Source organism: Rhipicephalus microplus, chromosome 1 (genome assembly GCF_043290135.1).
Source record: "Rhipicephalus microplus isolate Deutch F79 chromosome 1, USDA_Rmic, whole genome shotgun sequence".
In the NCBI taxonomy this organism is placed as follows: domain Eukaryota; kingdom Metazoa; phylum Arthropoda; class Arachnida; order Ixodida; family Ixodidae; genus Rhipicephalus; species Rhipicephalus microplus.
In genome coordinates, this window is record NC_134700.1 from 175611274 (window position 1) to 175634535 (window position 23262).

Sequence of the window (23262 nt, forward strand, 5' to 3'; positions counted from 1 at the left end):
GTAGTGCGGTGTACGATGCGACACTCGCTCAACAACGCTTTGATAGCATCGGAGAGAAAAACGCGGCCGCGGTCGCTTAGTAACTCTCGAGGTGCTCCATGCCTTAAAACCAGGTTTTGCAGTATAAAACACGCAACGTCTTTTGCGGTAGCAGAAGGTAACGCAGCTGTTTCAGCGTACCGCGTTAGGTGGTCGATATCGACAATGACCCAGCGGTTGCTACTCGAAGTATAGGGAAGCGGACCGTAAAGGTCGATTCCGACACGATCGAAAGCTCGTGCCGGACATGGCAACGGCTGCAAGGGACCTGTGGCATGCTGAGTGGGCATTTTGCGTCGCTGGCACGTAAGGCAAGACCTTACGTAACAGCGAACGAAATGGTACATACGGCGCCATTAGTACCGCAGCTGCAAGCGAGTGTATGTTTTTAACACACCAGCGTGGCCACATTGCGGATCTTCGTGGAACGGGGCACAGATGTCAGAGCGCAGATGTCGGGGAATGACGAGCAACCACTTACGACCCATCAAGGTGTAGTTTCGGCGGTAAAGCAGGTTATCCCGAATAGCGAAGTGTCCTGCTTGACGGCGAAGCGTCCTGGAAACTGGAGCGGGCGTCCGGTTTGAGAGCATGTTAAAAAGAGAAGAAATCTAAGCATCTTTGCGTTGCTCGGAAGGCATGTCCGAAATGCTGATGGCCAAGGCAGCACTGGTGGAGATAGGCAAGCCGACAGGCTCTGAAGCCAATGGCAAACGTGACAAAGCATCGGCGTCGGAATGCTTACGGCCAGAACGGTAGAAAACACGGATATCGAACTCCTGTAACCGCAATGCCCAACGAGCGAGCCGACCATTAGGGTCTTTTAGTGAAGATAACCAGCAAAGCGCATGGTGGTCTGTTACAATATCAAACGGACGTCCATATAAATAAGACCGAAATTTTCCGATTGCGCAAATAATGGCAAGGCACTCCTTTTCAGTTACACTGTAATTCTTCTCGGCTTTACTGAGGGTGCGGCTGGCATAGGCAACGACGTACTCGTCAAAGCCATCCTTGCGTTGGGCCAGTATAGCCCCTAGCCTGACACCACTAGCGTCTGTATGAAGCTCCGTTGGAGCAGACGGTTCGAAATGTCGGAGTATGGGAGGCGGGGTGAGGAGCCGTCGGAGTTCCTGAAATGCATCATCACACGCCTGCGACCATGCTGACAAATCAGAACTTCCGGCAAGAAGATTGGTCAAGGGGGCGATAATGGAGGCGAAAGTGCGGACGTAGCGCCGGAAGTAAGAACATAGGCCGATGAAGCTTCGAAGCTCTTTGATGGTGGTTGGCTTTGGGAACGCCGCGACTGCATTAAGTTCCGTAGGGTCCGAGAGAATGCCGTCCTTAGAAACAACATGGCCGAGAATTACAAGCTTGCGAGCGCCGAAGTGGCATTTCTTCAAGTTAAGTTGAAGTCCCGCCGTGGAAAGGCCCGTAAGAACTTGCTCGAGGCGGCTGAGGTGGGTCGCAAAGTCGCTTGAAAATACCACAATGTCGTCCAAATAACAGAGGCACGTTTTCCATTTCAGACCTCGCAAGATGGTATCCATAATCTTTTCGAAAGTGGCAGGCGCATTGCAGAGGCCAAAGGGCATAACGGTGAATTCATATAGTCCATCCGGTGTTACAAAGGCTGTCTTCGGGCGGTCACCCACTGTCATGGGCACCTGCCAGTAGCCGGAGCCTAAATCTAACAAAGAAAAGAACTCTGCACCTTGTAGGCAGTCCAGAGAATCATCGATGCGCGGCAGAGGGTATACGTCTTTGCGCGTTATCTTGTTGAGTCGGCGGTAGTCAACGTAGAAACGGATGGATCCGTCTTTTTTCTTGACGAGAACAACCGATGAAGCCCAGGGACTGTTGGAGGGCTCGATGATGCCACGTTTCAACATGTCGTCCACTTGTTCGTTGATGACACGGCGTTCAGCAGATGACACACGGTACGGACGCTGTCTTAGCGGGGCTTGTTGACCGGTGTCAGTACGGTGAACGACCGCAGAGGTTCTGCCTAAGCCTGACTGGTCACGATCGAATGAAGAGCGAAAGCGGAGTAAAAGATTTATAATCTCTTCGCGCTGAGTTGGTGCGAGCTCAGAGTCGATGGCATCCGAGAATACGTCGAGAACATCATTACGCGTGTTGGTAGGAGTGACAGCACAAATTGGGAGCGAAACCGTAGAATCGGGTATAGTAGCCGGAAGAATGCACTCGTAAGGTTCGTAGCTTCCCAGGCATTCTCCACGTAGTAGGGATGACGGGCTGTCCGAGGGATTGCACACATAAAGAGCAGCGTGACCGTTGCGAAAAACGACGACGGCAAACGGAAGCATAATATTTCGACGGCACGCAGATGGGACCGATGGAATAAACAACACAGGCGATTTCGGGGGAGAGGCACACGACACCGAGACAACAACAGCTGAGAAAGGCGCAATGTCAACGTCAGAAGCAGCAAACACTCTACACGAAGCACCATCGTCGGGGTCATAGCACGGCACAGACAACGCGAGTTCAGAACGAGCACAGTCGACCAAAGCAGAATTTGACGAAAGAAAGTCCCATTCAAGGATAACGTCATGCGAAGAACGGAATAAAACTACAAATGAGACGACGTACATTGCACCTTGAATGACGACTCGTGCAGTGCACAAAGCTGAAGGCTGATTATGATGGGACGTAGCTGTCTGCAAAGATGGGTCGGTAACTTGCGTGGTCAATTTCTTCAAGTTTCGGCACAGTTTTTCGCTAATTACAGATACGGCAGCTCCAGTGTCAACAAGTCCGTGCACCTTAATGCCATCAAAATAGAGTTTGATTTCGTTCGGGGGACCGCAGTTAGGCCTTGAAATTTTTGCTGCCAACGCAGTTCTTGCCTCCGGAACTGCGCCCGTCAGTTTTCCCCTCGCGGTGGGCTGTTGCGACGTAACATTGGAGAAATAGATCTGCCATGAGGAGAGGGCGGACGGCTTGAGCCGGATGGGCGGTGACCGGTACGTTCGTCTAGAGGTGGATCGGCAGGAACGGGATATCGCGGCTGAGTGGGCATGTAGTGTGAGGCCCCTGCAATTTCATGAGAAGGGAAGCTGTGACGGCGGCAGTGACGAGCTATGTGGCCTGGGATGCCACATGAAAAACATATTGGCCGATTATCCGGAGTGCGCCATTGGCTGACGGTAGGGGCACTTGTCGCTGAATAAGGTGCCGGAAACGGTCGTGCAGGCGGCGGCTTCATATAAACGTTCCGAGTTGTCTCGTATACAGCTGGAGACGGAACAGTCAACGGGCGGGCAGGTGGCGTCGACGAATAAACGTGGCGAGTTGCTTCGTAGATAGCCGAAGACAAGGGAGCGCGTGGCCGAGCAGCAGCGGCTGCATATGTTAGTGGTGCGGTAACAGATGGTGGAGCCTGAGCTGGTGGCAATGCTTCGGCAACTTGCGATTCAATGACCTGGCGAAGCGAAGGTCATAAGGGTGTCATCGGCTCAGTAGTTCTGGTGATTATAGATAGCTACCAGGCGACCTCCTCGCGTATTAATTGCTTTATGAGTGGCATTAAAGCAGAGTGGTCGGCAGTGTCATGGCAATAGTCGAGGAATGAGAGGTCCGCGGTGTCTTGAGCAGCGCAACATGTGGAAGCACGTTGCCTACGCAGCTCATCATAACTTTGGCAGAGCTGAATTACCTCGGCGACCGTCTTGGGACACTTCGCAGCAAGCATTTGAAATGCACCGTCGTCGATTCCTTTCATTATGTTTTTTTATCTTGCCTGCCTCATCCAGAGTCGGGTTGACGAGCTGGCAGAGGAAGAGCACATCTTCGATGTAGCTCGTGAAAGTCTCATCTGTTCTCTGTATTCTGCCACGCAAGCGCTGTTCAGCACGAAGGCGGCGGACAGCAGGACGTCCAAAGACTTCCGAAAGGGTTTTTGCCAATTCCGACCAGGTACTGAAATCACTTTGATGATTCCTGTACCATAGTTTCGCCACGTCAGTCAGGTAAAAATTCACATTTGTGAGCTTATCGGCTGCGTTCCACTTATTGTACGCGCTCACCAGTTCATACTCGGCACCCCAGTTGTCCACATCTTGGTCCTCTGTGCCACCAAATATGGGGGGGGGGTCGCGCTGCCGGAGAGCGCCAGCGCAGAAGACAGGTATGGGTGCGATACCTGGAGTGGCGGCCTGATACGGTCCCGGATCAGTCATCGCAGAAGACAGGTATGGGTGCGATACCTGGAGTGGCGGCCCGATACGGTCCCGGATCAGTCATCGCAGAAGGTGGTTGGAGTGTGCGGCTACGAAGTTCCAGGGTGAGGACCAGATGTATCCCAGCACTTCCACTACTTGATACGGGGTGTTGAACCAGTAGGAGTTGACTCGGCGAACGAAAGCTTTATTGAGCGCAAGGGCTAACTGAACGCAAGCCTGCGATCACAGCAAGTCTTCTTCCTTTTCTATATTCGAGCTCCATGCCCACTGCCCTCGTTACATCATGTTCGCTGAACAACCGAAGCGCCAGAGCCCCCTCTAGTAAATTTTAGGAAACTTTATGGATGTAACCTCTTTAGATAACACCCCACGCTCCCAGCTCATGCTCGGCTCGCGAAAAATTGATGACTGTCAACATAGAAGGCTCAGCGCGCGTTCCTTTGCCCTCTAATGGGGCAGTGGTATTCAATAACTCTATCATGCCGTGAGTAGGTGACCATAGCTGAAGTTTGGCGTACAATCATCAGCCACACTCCCCCCTTGTGGCTGTCCAACCACTTTCTTTGGTTTTCCTCTCACCATTCACCTACCACAGGCATCCACGACCTCAAGGACATCAATAGTCAGTCATTAATCATGGACGTTACTGACGTTAGTGATACATATTGGTATCGATATGTATCACTAAGTTTCAACGTGGATGCATTTGCGTTAAACGATGCTTTAGCTGTCAGACAAAAACGGCCATTGTATTAGCTGTCTTATATCAACGTACTGAACATAATAAACTATTTCTGCAAAAAGACGTTCCTTTTTCGTGTTACACCTTTTCTTAAGATGGAGAAATCAACACTGTTCATTTTTTCTTTATTTTGCGTTTGAAGTATCTCTCCTACTCAGAACTCGTTTGCGTACCAAGTCTTTGTCGAAACTTAGCAATATCATTGCTTATCTAGGTAAGCATCTTTAATTTAAACGCCAACTTGTGAGGGCTTTCCTGATTTAATGCGAAATGTCTCGAGTTGGTTTAGGTAACTTTATTTATTATTACTTATTTTGTTGCGCTGTATTGTGCCCAAAATACATCCTCTGTTTTGCGTGCTCCAAGAGCATGAAAACTAACAAGAGGTATGTGTTGTGTAAGCACATTGTCGTGCAAGACACCGACTCATTTTTCTGTTTTAGATGATCTATGGTTACACGTAGTATAGAGAAATCAAATGTGCCTTTAATAACACCTGAAAAAGCAACAAATGAAGAAGTTATCAAAAACTTAAAGAAAAACAAAGCGGTCATTGCGAATTGTTGCGAAATCACCACAACAAAACACACGTACGTTTGTAATGCGAACGCTCGCCCGCACTGTTAAACATTTAAGTATATAACTAAGACCGAAGTCTACCCATGCTAATCTGCCATCATGAATAAAGAACTGATGTTTTTATATCTGCTTAAACGGAATCCTGACCAAAAGTATAGTTATTTTTATTCCAGGTACAAGGCAAATGCACATTTTGATATTGTGGGTCGACGTGCTGCTTCACGCTTAAGTATAAACGCCTATCTCACGCATATATACTTTGTGCACATATAAGCAGTGCATATACTGAAAGCAGTTATATACATTGTTGCTGCAACATGCCAGTAAGCGAAATAAAAAATCTTCCTGTCCGCCTTAGTAATAAATTGAAGCCACTTGAAGTTTTGTTGATGTGAGCCCAGGTTGAAAAGAAGTGGTAAATAAATAATGCAACCTGGCGTGCTTTACCTGCTTCATAAAACAGGGGTGTTTCTTTTTATCTTTCCATTCTCTTTAGTTCCTTGAATACGTTGGCTGGCAACATAAAGAGGGCGTGATCGTACACCAAGAAAGAGAGAGAGAGAGAGAAAAACTCGTGACTAACGAACTTCGGCTACGAAAATTGCGGAATATTTACCCTCTTTTTGCCCCCACGGGCAGAACGAAAAACTGAAAGAAAACGCTTTTCGTCCACGAAGTTCATTATTCATTAGCTTCTCTCTCTCTTTCTCTTGATGTACGATCACGCCCTCGTAAAGTTGTCGGCCAACAAGGGCGGCGTTCACATTTTTTCTTTGTCGTTTCATATTTGCTGGAGCAATGGTTTCCCTTCTCCACTTCTGCCTTTTGTTCGTTCATGTGGCTGCAACTTTTATACAGCTATTTTACAGCGTTTTCTTGTTGTTGTACTTGTACTGTTGTTCTATGGTGCCCTTGTCGAGTGTCTTTATAAAATGCTCAACCTTTTGAGGCATGCAAAGTGTTCAAGAAAGGGAGGCGTAATTTAACCGGCATATATTTTGGATGCGCTTCACAGTAATTAGTAAGAAGTGCCGAGGAAGTAAAAAAGAAAATGATGGTGACGAAAGATCACATTCTTCACGCGCTTCGCATCACATATGCTGAGCTAGAACGGTGTTTACTTCATCAGCATAAAGCAGCAGTTGTTGCTGCAATATGAAGGTGTGATTCAGTAACTTTAAATAAAAATACCATAGCCAGGCTTACACGAACGTGTGGGTGCAGATACGTAGTAATTCAAGTTCGAGTGTAGAGTACCCAGTACTCTAAATTGTTAGCCACAGTTTCTAAACACACAGTTCGAGTGTTTTGGAGACTTCTAGCATTTTTTCAAGATGCCGGTTTCTGTAAGTATTGCACTCCAGAGGTACAATGTACGCATTGACGGAGCGAATGTCACTAAACAAAAAAATGATTTTTACGAAATTCCTAAAGTTAACAATTACACAGATTCACGTGCGCCGCAACGGCCACCAGCGTACCATTGCTTCTTCACTGCGTCACCCTCTTTGATTAAAATTCATTATTGACACCTGAAATGAAACAGTGACAAATCGTAAGATTACAAAAAAGTTATCGTATCGTATTATTGGTTGGATTAAATCACGTTTCGCAGTTCCAACACGCGCCGTACCATAGCAGCGCCTGAACCGCTTCGATGCCCACGCGCGGAGGAGGTTCCCCCAATTGTTTTTCCTCTCCCTATATCAAAGTTTCGCAGAAGCTTCATGACCAGTAAAAGTATTGAAGGACTCTGGTGATACTACGTGATACAAGCGTACATTGGCATCAGGCGTCAGAACATGGGAATACCATAACAACTTGGTGGTTTAAAGTAGACCACCAAACCAATTACAAAAAGACACACACGTTACTGCGTGTATTTCTTAAGAGGACATAGTGGGTGCACAGCAAGATTCAAAACATTTCACGCGCTTAGTTACTAGTTGTTTAAAATATGCTACCCAATAAACATAATGTAGTCATAAGCGAAAACTTCAATGACACAAGCCATTTTAAACTTTATCGATTACGTGGTAGTTATCCACACTTTTAACTTTCAGGTTAACAACATACAATAAAAAGTATACACTAAGTGGTTGAAAACGCATCAGGGATAGGATATAGCTATTGCGTTCAGCGTTAGGGTTTCCCCAGAGTGATAAAGTGTGAGAAAGTGCAATATCAAAGAGTGAGCATCAAAGAGTGAGAAAGTGTCATACATTAGGCCCATGCCAAGGCGTTTGAAATTTTTACATTTCGCGTCTGATAATGCCTCCCTTTTCTTAATTTCCGGGTCTAACTCTCTAAAGGAAATTTTTCCTTTAACTTAATTCCTTTAGATGCACACAGAGGTCCTCACGGCATTGAATAAAAATTTGGGTACGTTCCTTGCAGAATGAGATAATATAAGACCTAAATTACATATGTACACAGTGCCTGAACATTTAAAAACACGAATGAATAATTGTGTAAAAGATCGGTAATACAAAGTCTGTTAATTAGGAGTTACAGTTAATTCAAAATGACACCCTGGTCTCAGCACAGCCCTTTATATTCATCTTTACATTCATCTTTACCACCCAATTTACTCATTACATTCATCTGCGTAAAACAAGCGCAGTGATTGACTTACACGTATGTTGTGATTGTAAAGGTTGCATTTCTGCCGATATTGGTGTGTTGGTCACATGGCCAAGTAAGGCAATGCTTGCCTTTAGCTGTGCACCCTTGGACAATTTCTTCATTGTTCTTAACAAACTGAAAAACACATAACGTAAATTTGTATTATGTTAAGCCTGCCATGCAATTGAAAGTAATTTGAAAGCACCAATATATTCATGTATTTTGGCATTAAGGCTTACTGCTCACGTGACTGCATGTCGTTGCCTGTTTTTGGTGTGTCACTGACTCACCAGTAAATTCAGTTCACTGGTAGAGCGTGGACCTAATTTACAAACTCCCCAGCTACAAACATGTAGTATAGCCTGATTTGCGGCAGCGAGTCCAGAGGTGGCTTCCCTGGACTCTATTCGCACCGAGTGGCACAATTCTCGTTCATTCTTTCAATGGTCTTCCGATTCGAACTCCGCTTATTTCGAGCAATTTTATAGTACCCTTCGAATTCAAATCAAGCACCTTTTATTGTACGACTAGAAGTGTAGGTAAACATGAGATAACCTTAGCAAAAAAACTCAGCTGTAGTTATAGAACGCTTAAGATGCACTGATTTACAATATTAAGACAGAGATATAGAGAATAAGATTGAGTGAGAGGCATGGAGGTTAACCAGAAAAAAATTTCTGGTTTGCTACCACGCACTAGAAAAGGGAAATGGACATGAAAAGGCAACGTGGTAAAATGGACGGAAAGGAATAGAAAACGCACACACACTCAAGCACGAGAATGCCACCTGTTGTTTTATAATAATAATAATAATATAAAATACTACTACTACTACTAATAATAATAATAAGAAGAATAATATAACAGTAAGAAGAAGAAGAAGACTATGTGGCAAACGACACGATTTGTGCAAGTAATCCTACTGAGTTTCCCTAGCTCTATCACTTGACTGTCTTCTGGTACCTTTCCTTAATCCTTCACTCCATTGTCGAAATAACTTTCTTGAAGGCGTAGATTGTGAATTATATCTCATTTCTGCTGTTATTGAAGTTCGATTTATTGTGAACAAACTAACGTTAAGTGGTTGCAGATGTTCAAGCAGCACTGTATTTTTTAGGTAATCCCTAATACCATTTATGATTCATTGATAATGCTAAATAATTGCAGCGCATAATATATCTGAAAGTGCTCACTGTCTCTCCGCGCACGACGCCCTTAGCAAGCAGCAAGTGGTGGCCTGACGCCTCCTTCAAACAAACACGCATCCGTACGCAGTGTCCTGCAGCCGCTACTGCCCGAATCAATATTGAGACACGCCTAGCTTACGCAAGAGCAGGTCACAGTTTGTTCTTTCTGTGTCCTTGTCTTTATTTGCAGACACCAGTTTACCTTGATGTAATTTGTCTTTAAGAGGCAAAGAAGGACGAATCCCACTTCATTCAGACCCTCCTGGGATGAAAAAAAAATCATGGATCGATGATGTATCCTCTTTTCCCGACAAAGCATTGGATTGTTTTTCGTCTGTAACGTCAAGGCATAATTAGGTACCACACAGCTAATTAGATGGCACACACCTCTGCCACCAAGCACACAACCATAGACTTTTCCTTTATTTCACACTAGGCCCGTAGTGAACCTTGCTGATGTCGTCATACCCTACACGGTACTGCTTGCAGAAAATCAATGTATACCACAGCTGAACGAATATTTCTCGTTAGTGCCTGTTCGTGCCTGTTTGCACGTGTCCCTGTTTGTTCTTCCTGTACCCCCGTCTTCATTAGCGCACACGAGTTTACCTTGAAGTATGAACCAACTTACCCAGCTACAAGTTTTATTGATGCAAATAACTACATGGTTGATATGATGATTGGCAGACAACTTTAGCAGTTCTCATGTTATGTGCCGCAGATGTGAAGTCCCACACACCTTGCGACACGTAGTCCAGTAGCGCATGGCACATCAGTAGACACGTCATCTGCAGACGCCAAGACAGCTCCAAATGAGGACAGCTGATTTAACTGCAAGGTGAACACTCCAACTCGGCACACTTTTACACCACTACAGAAAAATAGGAGGTAAAGCATTCACGTGATGGTCCAAAAATGGCCTAGGTAACTACGCAACGTGAGCTAAGGAGGCCTCTCACATCATAGGCTTCAAAGAAAAAGAAAACTTGCCAGCTATTGTGAACCAGGTCGGTTCTAAAATTGCCTTTTTTTGAGGAAGCGTTATCTTAACCGGAACATTTATCAGCCAGAAAAGAAGAGAAAGAATATTGAAGCACGATCATCTTTCTATCCCACACCTGCTTCTTTCTGGCTTGTGTGTTCAACACCTGATTTCACCTCAATACTGCTTTATTAAGGCAAATAAGTTATACTTCTCGCTAGCGAAGATGCCTTGCGATATTTGTCGAGACCAGACGATGCTCTGTAATATCTTACCGGCAGTGGCATGAACGTCAGTTGTGGGCAACTAACGTTCAGTTGTGGGCAATAAAGTCTATGCAATAAAATTTGGTCAAAACTAATGTCATGTTCAAGTAAACGAATGTGTACTCGTGTGCAAAGAAAATACCGTACATCGTCGCCAGAGACGTCCCTTTCTGACGATGTGGTGACGGTATCGGAAGTAGTAGCCATGCTCAGTCAGAGGTAGGCCACGTGAGGCTTTAATGCTACAAAACGTGTAGCAATAATTGCAACATAATTGCAAGAAACAATGAGAGATTGTGAGTTTACGGTTTTTATCCTGGGCAGTCGTGCTGGGCAAATTCCAGCTTCGCCATTCACTTTCGAGCCAATGTCGTGAAACAAAAACAAGAAATCACCAAAAGCCACTAATTGTCTTCAAACTTTGCCAACAAAGTCGGTACTCTAGAGATGCGCAGCATGTATAGTAATGAAACTTGCCAATTTAGTAGGGTGCCGTAAAATGCAGTACCATTCATAAATTTTTAAGTTTATTGTCGTTTTTTTAATGCTAGCCGTATCGCGCGCTTCACCATGGGAGTTTTCGGTGCGCCCAATTCTCTGTCTAGCCGTGACATTGGCTTGGCGCCAGGGTTACCACCAGTTAGGAATGAAACGCCATCCTTTCATCACTGTCCACCAGACTCAAAAGTGCAAGTGTGATAATTCTCGCGCATAAAGCTGACGCTACACAACCGTCTAGGTGCAGTTTCATAAGGCTGCATCAAAAATCAGACTTCTTGGTCTGCCCAAAAAGTATGCTAATAACAAAATGAAGTACATATCGACATTGGTGGTACTACAGCAGTGAAAAAGTCAGCAAGCTATTCAGAATAGGTTGAGCTGTATGGCCGGAACAAGTGGCTCAACTGTCGTATAGCCATCTCAGAAGCGAAAGCTCAGAGAAGCCAACACCACCGTCTCGCGCACGCAAAGCATTTTGACTACTTACATTTTTTAGGATGTTGCTGTAGGATGTGCCAGTTTTTCAAAAGTATAGGTGAATTGAGAAGATACACACGAGAACCAGGATACAAATGCTGGATCGCACGTAGGGGGGCGGTAATTGGTGGTACTGGAGAGAAAAAAAATTAGAAAATGATGTAGCTCGTTTGTTAGCAATCCACAAATCCATCGAGACCTAAGCCGAAAATCACCAAAAATTCGACATATACCCATTTATCATTCTAGGTTGCTACGAGTGTCCCAAGTTTTGCAAAAAATACAAGAAGTTGCCCCCAGTGGCAACCGTTGACAAATTCATAAGAGACCATGTTACCTTTTTGTACCATTTTCGGGAAGACATTCAGCAAGATACCCCATCATACAGTTAGTTACCCCCTTCACCTCAATACTTCTTCTTGTGTAAATAGGGACACATTCACCATGGTGATACTTTTAAAAAGGGATATGCATAACGATAGGTTTCAAAACAGGTACAGAACAAGTTTGGCCCTTCGTTCCCATCCACCAGTGTAGGATAGCAAGATGGACGCACGTCTCCGTTATCGTTCTGCCTTTCCTTCCTCTTCATCCCAATCTTCTTCCTCTTTGGCGCTATGCACTAAAACTGATACAGCAGCTGGGACATGTGTTGATTTTGTTTCATTTCCAGTGCAGCCCAATTCACAGGAAGTTCGGCACGACACGCTTACGCAGATATTCCGGCTTCTCTCTTCATCACCTCCATATTGGCTAATTTGTTATGGTGCATGCTTTAAAAGAAAATTCGGCTTCATGTGATGGTTCGATGATTCGGCTTCATGATTCGGCTTTATGTAATATTACCTTCATGTGATATTAAGTGCCCTAATATAGGCTCTTGCTACAGACATTGTCACTCTCGTTTCACCTCAATAATGCCTTACTTGCAGCATTGCGTCGTTCAACCCAAAGTCTTTGAAAGTTCGCTTCACCTGAATAACACTATAGCTGCAGTGGTGCATACTCTACAGCTAAAAGTTCCACTGATGATTGTTGAAGTTCTGCGGTAATAACTGTAGGTGAACCAGCTGAGCCACGGCCTCACCGATAAACTGTGGGGCCGTCCGGTACGCCAAGGCTTGTGCCAGTGTTCAAGGACTCGAAGCTTTCTCCCCGGCCGGAGTGCCTAAGGGAGCGTGTGGGGCGTAAGGTCCCACTTCTGAAGTGCCGGATTAATTTAGAATAAAATTTCTGGTATCCTACTCTTTTGTTATTAGCACTTAATCCATATTTTATCATTCTTTAGGGAATGTAAAAAGGTACTGGTATTTATAACAATCAATCCCTTACGCAAATTTAAAAAACTATATTTCTATAAATAACGAATATGTAAGGACTGGTATCATTACTGGCCGCCTAGAGAATTGTTAGTGCAAAATAGGGCTAGGTGCGTATTTTTATGACGTTTCTGTAAAAATGTCATAACTCTAAATGTGAATGTCACATTTTTTTCACTGATGGTGGCGGGTGTAACTGTCCCCCCTCCCCCTCCGTCTACTGTTTTAGCTTTGGGGCTCTTTGTGTATTACCAATATTGTACCCACTTTTCTGTAATACAGTATAGTTTATGTTGAATATTACTTAACATTAAGTGAACAGCGTGTTCCACATGTAAAATATTTGTTTTGTCAGAAAACACATAGTGATTTGACAAGCAACATATCTTGCTTGTGGCATAACTTCTGCCTTGAAACACACGTGTAAATAATTATTGGTGAGTTACTTTCACATTGATAGTTCTGAAAAATGGGTTCAGATATTGCACAACATGCCATTTTTTAATGTTCATAAAATGTTTAGCGAAATAGCCTGTGGAATGTGTAGGGCATTCCTCTTCACCACGACGTGGTTGTGGACCAATCGTATACTATCGTTCTCAATATTTGTCCTTGCTGTCCAGATCTGAATATTGCTTACAACGAGAATTGGGCACAAAGCAGCCCAACCACTGAACACGAGAAACTTGCTCGGAAAGTAACAGATAAGCTGAGTAGCACAAAGGTCGCGCGATACTAATCCACCAACACGAGCTTTGATTCCAGGTTGCCAAGGACTTGCTGTCGTATAGTGCCCCTGCTACATAGGTGTCAGTATATTTAGTGTTCATTGCCTTGTCTGTCCTTTATCTCACATCTTTATACTCGCCTTTCTCAATCTCCCAGCGAAGAGTATCACACCGGGCATGTATGTGGTTAATCTCCATGCCTTCTTTTGTGTTGTCTTTTCTTTCTCTTTTGCTGAAATAAACGCTACATTGTTTATTAAGAGACCAGTACAGGGGCTGGACGTCGTGGCTAAAATACAGTCATTGTTCACACCGTATAAATGCTTTCCTTTCCTGTTCATTCCATATAGAGTACCGCCTTATCAGCCCGTTTGTTTCTCAACGTAAACATGGCATTCATAACGTAGTGGGTCAGTGTGCGGCCGCGATCGCACGTTTTAGTTCTCCAAGAAAATTGTCTATAAAGTTTTATAGACGCGCCAACGATGCCAGCGAGCAAGACCGGAACCATTCGCATGCTGGCGAAGCCCTCGCGGACCAACACGAAAGTTCAGAAGCCCCACCGCTGCTGCCTTCGTTTCTCTGTGAACATTATCTGTCGCCGAGTTTAACAGATTAAACTGTACGAGCATCAATGGCGTTGTATAAGCATGTAAACCAATGCACATAGGCAATCAATTTTAAAAGTGTGAAAATTATCGTCGACGACACCTCTCGAAGACGTAAAAACTTGAAAGTTAGTGACCTTATCTTTCATTTGCCAAGCAGCTTTTTCGACCTGATGGTCAATAATACACATTGTTTTTATATGCCTCAATTTGACCCGGGTAATGCTTCGGTTATTCTTTTAAGCAGCCCTGAAGTGTAAATCTCTTTCACATATATTTAGGCCTCTCTCAACTTCAGAGTTATGGGCGTTGGTCACGCTCCATTATCGATTATCCCGATAAATAATGTGTCTCCGCACTGTCTTCATTGCTACGTGAGACGACATGGCGTGCGGCTTGACCTCTTTTGCCGTTTCAGCCTCCCATGAACTTTCGCACTAGCACTCTACTTTTTGTTTTGTTTGTACTCGAAACTCAGTGGCCTTGTCATGATAGGCAAGAGCGCAGAGCACGAGCTGCTTCACTCGTGGCTTCAATCGCGACTGTCATCGGTACATGTGATTCCCAATGTAGCCGTGAAAGTAAAATGAAACCAAGCGTGCCATCAGTAATTTGAAAACTTCAATACGCACTTGTGTTCGAAATTGCAGAAATGTCCGAGATCCTCAAGAATCACAAGTATTATATCGTGTTCTGCCATTACACCAGTTCAGTTCTAGAGCTTGCTTTTCAAGGTAAATGTAACAAATTCGAGTTCATAAAGGTAAATTATTTAGCGTGATGCTTCTCCTTTTACGAGCAGTCAGCTGTGGCCGTTGTTTTGACCATCGAGAAAGTACACTAGGGCCTATAAAAGAAAAGAACCCTTATGAAGAAAGTATACTTGCGTTACCATGTAATTGGCTAAAGATGATGACTTGGAAACTCTGAATTTCAGCTGCTAACGCGTTCTATAGAATATTTGATGGGCTGGTGCCGTACGATGACACATGGTTTTGTATGAAACTCGTATGTTGTGCATCATTACCGCTGCTATAGCTACTGCATACCTGTAGAGGCAATCGGATAATTCCACAATGAGTCAAGGCATAAAAATCACGGTCAAGTAATGTCAACCTGACTATTGTACTTCTACATTATATTATATCGTTGCTGTTCATTTCTACTTCAATGTTTCTCTTGTCAATACTAGAAAGTGAGACAAGATAAGAGGATAGTCGTAAGAATTTGAGCGTCAGATAAATGACGCCTTAATAAACGTACTTTGGACAATGTGGCATCTACTTATAGTGCATTCGTTTCACCTGTTCATTATGCAGTACTGCTTATACAAAGTTAACAGCATAAAATTATTGAATAATATTGTATAAGTTCGCAACGAAATGTGACCACTGAAGAGGAAGCCTGTGTTCTTATATAGTATACGTGGTGCCAAATACGACCTTTTAACGCAGTCCTACCTCCATTGTTTTATTTTATTTTCACGTGCTGCGTGAATATGCATTCTTCTAAAAAACTGTACAAATATAAAACCTAATTAAATAATACAACAAATTACCGCCAAAACAACAAAAATGTGAAGAGCAAAGTGACGTATCCGGAATCTCATCTTGAGAGTACGTGTTCATGGGGCAATTTGTTTACTGTCCATTGGAAAACTCATTATTTTGCTTCACGTTATCTTACATATATAAGTCAGTTTTATATTAGGTACTGCCATTCGTTAGCGGCTGCAACATTCCAGCCGAGAACATATATTGCAGTGAATGTCACCCTGCACTCACGTTACCTGTTATACTTTTTTATAAACCGAGTGCTCTCCCGCTCAAGTATAAGTACAATACATTCGTCTCGCCAAGCAGATACAATTTAAAGAAGACGTACTGGGAAATCAAAATATAGTTGCATATTTTCGTACCCTCGCGTATATGCATGGTGTATTCTTCAAACCTCGCGAGCCAGCAATAACCATGGTAGTTTTCTACAATTTAGCGTAACCTTAGTTGCACTTTAAAACATGTGAAAAGTTCTGATTTTGTAGTTTTATTTGCAATACCAAAATATTCGAGCCATATTGGGGATTTCAGGGTTTCTTACTTTCTTCAGAATTGAGCTCCTAGCTCGTATTGTTTTTTAAATCGCAAGAACTCCCAATATGTCTTACGTGGAACACCCTTTCATTCATTTCCCGAAGAAAAAAAAACATGAACAAAGCCAAAATTATTGGTTCTCTTCTGGTTCAGCGCACTGCCGTCACACAAAGCAAAAGCAGGGGGAAAATAGGTTTACACAGTGAACTACAATTGCCACCTTTTGTTTTATATTTTTCTCTAACAGCCTGCGGCTAATATCGATTATCTTCTATGCCATACATCAGTCTGAAACATTCGTAAGACCACTACTTCTGTGCTAGCACGAATAAAAAGTGGTCAGGCACGAGAATACGGTGCATGCCAAAACTGCCAGAGAAGAGAAACTAGACAAAAAAATATGAACAAAAAGCTGCGACACTGCACATTGTCTCTGCTCTTCTATCTGTGGGACAGGGCTTCCACAGCAATTAACCGCCCCCATTAAGCTACACATCATTCCTCTTTCTTTGGAAAGTGCCAGGTACGATTTGTGTTTGTGTCTTGAAGAATACAGATTCATTACACAGGCAATGTAAAAAAAAAGTATAACCATTCAACTCTGAAAAAAAAAAAGAAATTGTACAGACAAGTGGGTTTATTTTCAAGCATCTTATTTCTGTGTTGATAAGATTCAAATTTATTTTTAGCATCTAAGCATGTCTCGCCAGTGCTACGACACTGTTAAAAATTTATGCGCAATGTAAGGGTTTATTAAAAGGGCATTTATTAGAAATGCGCTGGTATCTGTACTTATTTCAATGAAAACAACTGCTATGCTTCGCGTTAAGACTATTTTTAAAGGAAATTGAAACAGGATACTTCACATAACAATGAATTTGCAATTTACAAAGCATTGCGAAATAACGTACGTAAAAACACAACGGGTTTATGAGAGACAACTTAGAGTAGGCGACCCCGAGCTAGCCTTGACAACAGTGGAAAAAGTTTTGGAAGAATAGACGCGAATGCTACGACTCCTTTAGGAGGCATGCCGTAATGTTGGACTCCAAAATAATCCTGGCCACCTAAAGCTCGTTAACATGCGCCAAGATTTAAGTACGTGGGTATTAAAGAATTTCGCTGGACGCTATTAAAAGCAGTGCCCTTGTCCTACTGGTGGAGCTCACTATACCATTAAGATGAACGCTCTGCTCGGATGCAAGTATTTGGTTTCTTGCGTTTGATGAAGTCAAACAAACTGAAGATTTCCTTTTTTGCCCATTTGTGAAACAACAGCAAACAGCAGGAAGACAATACCATAACTTGGGGTTTTCTATTAAGAGAGATGACGTCATAGAGCGCTCCGGAAATTTTAAACATGTGGTGTTCTTTGGGTGACCGGGCTTTGACAGTGCTCAAGACACGGGCGTCAAGCATTTGGCCTCCATCACAATGCGACTGCCGTGGCTGCGTCAGCAGCCTGATTGATTGATTTGTGGGGTTTAACCTCCCAAAACCACTATATGATTATGAGAGACGCCGTAGTGGAGGGCTCCGGAAATTTAGACCACCTGGGGTTCTTTAACGTGCACCCAAATCTGAGCACACGGGCCTACAACATTTCCGCCTCCATCGGAAATGCAGGGCGTCAGCAGCCTGCAGCCCACCTTCGGTGCACAGCCGGGCATCATGAGCACTACTTCACCACGACGAAAACAATAAAACGAAAATAAATCTGCCGTTCTAGAAACAAAACAAGCAAATAGTAATTATAAACAACTTTATTAAGACAGCTGATAATTTTCTAAGTCCATTCTATCATCATCCATTCCATTATCTGTACAGTTTTGGTGACTTCTATTACTCCCGCTCCCTTTCATGCTTTCTCAAAATCTAACGTTAACAAAACCACATCATCATCCTACATTGCTGATATCAGATGTCACTGTTTAGTTTTCTTTTCTCGTAGTTTATTTTTACTCTCTTTCACCATGGTAATTATCTGAAAACTACTTAGGAGAGTTGAATTACCTCTATTTTTTATGTTGTCTCATTTCAGTTTTTGTTGCTGCTTTCTGCCAATGTTTTTTTTTTTTTAAGAAGAACTCCTTTTTCGTTTCTACCTGCGATGTATTTCATTACCTGTTTTCTGTACCACTGTTTGCTGCATCATTTAATATTTTTTATACTCACTACTGTAGAAGGTCCCGATTCAGTCTCTGACTATGGGACATCCTTCTGTATACACACATTTTTGTAGTTGATTCGATGACAAAATAAAACCATTTCTGATTTCTGAATTAAGTGGCGAGGGCTGTCAGGCCATGCTTGGTCGCCAACTCTTCAGCGCGTTTGATGGCCCGGAGATGGGTGTCCAGGCTTGTAGTCGTGAGGATTTTCTCCAAGGCCTCACTTGAAAGTTACTGTCCTAGGAAGTTTGGTGGGGGAGGGTCCTTGCTGCATCCCCAGATGATGTGGTCCAAGGGTGCAGCTTGTGTCTTGCAAAGGGTGCACGTATGAGAGACACCTTAGAGTAGGCGACCCCGGCTGTATATAGGTGTCTGTATATGTACGGGAAGGAAATGAGTTCGTTAGAAGCCACCGCCGAGTGATTTGTTGAGCTTTGTTTAGTTGCGCTCGCCGCGTCTCTCTGAAAAAAGCAACTAGGAAGCACAACGTTAATTTCAATTTCTATACGGCTTTGAAAGAGAGGCTACTTTCTTTTTAGTTGCTTGATACGGAGCGGGAACGCCATGCCTTAACTTGCAGAGATAATTATGGCCTACAAGCTCAGGGGCAAAATTTTGTTGAGGTACTTTTTTTCGCAGCTGCATCACTTGAAAATTTTAATCCCAAAGCAAACTGCAAAGAACCAGAACAGGACAAAAAGTTTTTATCGAATTCGCTTATCGAATAAGTCGTAAAGAGAAATCAAAAACTTATGGCGACCGCTAGGGTTGCGACATATTAGCGATCTCTCTTTCTCACTGTGACACACTTACGAAAAAGCCCTCGCATGGCTACCAATGTATGAACGGATGAAAACGCACACTTATACAGCCCCCCGCACGCAGGCGTAAATTATGCGCAACAAATGGGAAGTCGTAGATCCCAGGGATTGATATTATGGAGCAGTCAAAACACTCCAACCTAATTGTATTCTTGAAGCTGTCATCTTGAAAAGAGCTGGAAAATGTTGCTCGTGTGTTATTCGTGGAGGTACAGTGCTACTGATATACGTTTTCTTAAGATACTTCTTTTAGGTTGAGGAAACATGCTTAAGAACGACGAGGGTGAAATCGTGAAACCATATTTTTCTCATGTGCTGTATGAAAGATATCAAAGCAACTGTTGTAATTGCGCAGTTGAAGCTTTCTGTGTAGAAACACATGACTAGTGCGCAAGGTTGTTAATGAAACATAACTAAAGTTGTAATTTTCAATACCACCAATCATTATGCCGAAATATTTTATTATCAGTTTATCTTACAGCTAGGTTGAGCCATTAGTCTTTTAGCTTTGCCGTGTTACTATGCTTTTTCGCCATCTTGCTACGTCTACCTACTTAAATTACGAGTCATCTGCTTTTTGTATGGCCCTGCCTATTGAAAATCAAACGCGATATAGAAGCTTTTTTTCTCGCATATTGGAAGCCTTCCCAAGCTTGCGGCAATCAAATGCTTCGTTGAGAAATCTTTGCTCCAGATTATGATTAACGGTATCTTCTACTCTTCCTAATGCTGCTCTTTTTGCTGTGAATAGTCTACTATGGAACCGGAAATTTAAAACAAAATTAGGGTTATTACACACTATAAGCATACGGCTGTCCAGCAGAATAACCACATAGCACGTATGAAAGAGCTATAGCATAGTGAAAGACACAATGGCGAAAATTCTCGCTTATAATTGCTTCTAACTGGAGATAATATAGATCTACATTTGCATTTGGTTGGGTCTCAGACAGTAGTAAAAGTCAAGTAGTATATTATTACATCAGCAGGAAACGTAAGAAAATGGTTGTTGGCATAATACAAGAGATACATTAGTGGATATCGCCCATAAGCAATCTAACCTTTCCCTACAGGTGAACATAATATTTATGCACAGATGACTTAATGAAAGTGCTCTAAAAATGTACAGATTGAACTAACCTATGCAAATTTATAAAAGTCGATTGTGCAGAAGCGTTTTTTTTAATTGTAAATTGTGGCAACAAATTAATAAGGTGAAGTCTATAGACCCGTCTTTTATATTTCAGTTGTTTGGCACACTGGCAGCTTTTCTTTTTGCGCATTTTCTGCTTTGAGTTGATGCTCGCGCTAGCACAAGAGGGTGCTCACACAAATGGAAGAAAAATATGGGCGGACAGCATTCGCATTCAGTCTCACTGCTTCTCATTCAACGCGGATGTATATAAACAACAAATAAACAGAAAGTCAGCATTTCCTCTAGAAAATCAACACACTCCACCAAAACAAACAAATATCTAAGGGGGTGCATGCTCCAAACAAAAGGATGAACCACGAATTATTACGCTAATGTATATATATATATATATATATATATATATATATATATATATATATATATATATATATATATATATTTATTTATTTACTGTCCCAGTGCCTAAGTGCCGCGCTAGCCGCCTTACGATACCTATAGACGGCAACCTGCTCTCATTGGAGAAGGCTTGCCAGATTCACGCGCCTTAATAACACGCCGAATGTACAACCAAAAGAAAGGTGTTGCCGCCAGCTGCTGGAATCAGTGACACAACCTGATGGGCCGCACTTCTGTCATGCACGCGTAAACCCTGACAAAAGATATCCTATGTCAATGCTGTTAGACACCACCAGGGGCGACCGCATTTCGACATCATGCGCATTTCTTTCTTTTTGTATCAGCATTTCAGAAGCTTGCGTTTTTTTTTTCGAGAAGAACCGCTATTTGCGTGTCGCATTCTCCTCGCCTTATTGTGTTCCTCTCGTGGTTCAGAAACCACGGGTTTCCTTTCCACGTACTCCATTTCTTCCGACCGCGACAATGTCATCGCATCGACAGAAGGTTGACAAGTGCTCGCACGTGTGTGGGTAACAAGGAGGCGCCCCTGTCGTATGCTTGATGCGGCATGAGGATTCGCCCAGAGTGTGTGCGCGTGGCCTACTAAGCAGATTCCTCGCGTGACAGCGAGGCAGTGATATGCTGTCGTGGCGTTATTTTGTGACGGCATCCTCTCGTCGCGCGTCGTTAGGCCGGCTGAGACCTTTTCGGGTGATCTTTATGCACAGCGGCTCTTATATTTTCTCCATGCTCTTTGTGGTGCTTGCTCTCGCCAGTGCCAGGCTGCTGGTGACACTCGGGGCTGCCATAGACGGAAGACGCGGCAGCAGCTACATTTTCTTTTTTATCGATGTACAAACAGAGGTGTTGATGGTTCGCATAGGTGGTGCGGCTTCCGACTGATCAGATTATCACCTACCGAGGTCTGTGGTTGCCGCTCTCGTTGCACTTCGACTGCTATATCTTTCACTATATATCCAGGTTCACCCATTAAAAAGTTTCATCTTTATCGGCTGTTTTTTTTTCTTTCAGTTCACCGTCACAACCACGTGACAATATTATAAAACAAAGACTGCCCGAGCACTCTGCACAGATGATTAACCAGCGAATCCCAAACGAACTACCCCGGTGTTTGTCAATCCGTTATTCATAGGTCTCTGTGTACTTTCTTTCCTTCGTCCTTGTTTCTTGCGCTCACAAAAATACACAATGTACAAACAAGCTCGCATCGCTACCCTCGTCAGGTTCATTAAAGGCTTTCTCAATTATTGGCTTCGCCCATCCAAAGTATTAATTGACCTCCTTTTCACCTATGTGTTCACTTTTTCATTTTTATAGGACCGATGGTGAGTAGGGGTGCTTGTCCAATTTTCGTCGTCCATATCCGAAGGCAGTTTCTACATGCATGGCATGGATAAAACTTGATCTCGTTCAGCCGAATACAGCCCCGCCGCATAAAAAAACATTTGAAGAATTGAAACTACAACACAAAATAGCACCTAACGAGAAGCTCTTGCAAGCAATTAATTTCTCATTAAGAGGACAACATTTGACAGAAAAGCAATAAATAGAATATATAGCTGCAAGTATATTTTCCCTAAAAAGCTGCCATATACGAACTATTACATCGCTGGCAGCCAATGATACGAGTATTACGACGTACCGTTAGGGTACAAATAAAAAATGCCGCCATATCCACGAAGTGAATGATGATGAGTGGGCGAAGCTCCGGAGGTAAACCTGGTAAACCTTGAATCCTCCGTACATTTTGCCCACTCGATTTTATTGCAACGCTCCCCCTAGCCTACGTCGCCGCACTATATCGAACGATGACACGCGCCATATGTGGCATCATTCCTATTTTATAACACCTCGCATCTTTCATAATCAACTACACGTACCGCCGTCTAGTTTATAACATCTTGCATCTTTTGGACGGACGGACGGACGGACAGACGGACGGATGGACGGACGGACGGACGGACGCACGGACGGGCGGACGGACGTACACACGGACGGATGGATGGATGGATGGATGGATGGATGGATGGACGGACGTACGGACGGACGGACGGATGGACGGATGGACGGATGGATATGGCTGTACCCTTTAGATCGGGCGGTGGCTAGCGTAATACTTAGAACTGAACGAGAGGTGGCTACATACAGGGGACGCACAACCCACGCCTTAAGGAGCTTCGCTCCTAAAAGTTTAGCCAGCATCATAACATAAACTTTGCTGTCAGTGTAGCGGCAATCCTAATGCCAATGAAAGATTATCTGTGAACATGTTCATGTGCAATTAGAAAAGCAAACAATGCTCCTGTAAAAATTTATGACCCATGACATGATTTGGAGCACAGA

At 43.5% G+C, this 23262-nt stretch overlaps 1 long non-coding RNA gene across 1 annotated transcript in view; it reads right to left on the reverse strand.

Moving 5' to 3' along the window:
• Positions 1 to 23262, reverse strand: part of LOC142769015 (uncharacterized) — a 637773-nt gene that overhangs the window by 445450 nt on the left and 169061 nt on the right. The window contains exon 2 of the long non-coding RNA XR_012885600.1: positions 11620 to 11742. This is a non-coding gene — a long non-coding RNA (uncharacterized LOC142769015). The remainder of the gene's footprint in view (positions 1 to 11619; positions 11743 to 23262) is intronic.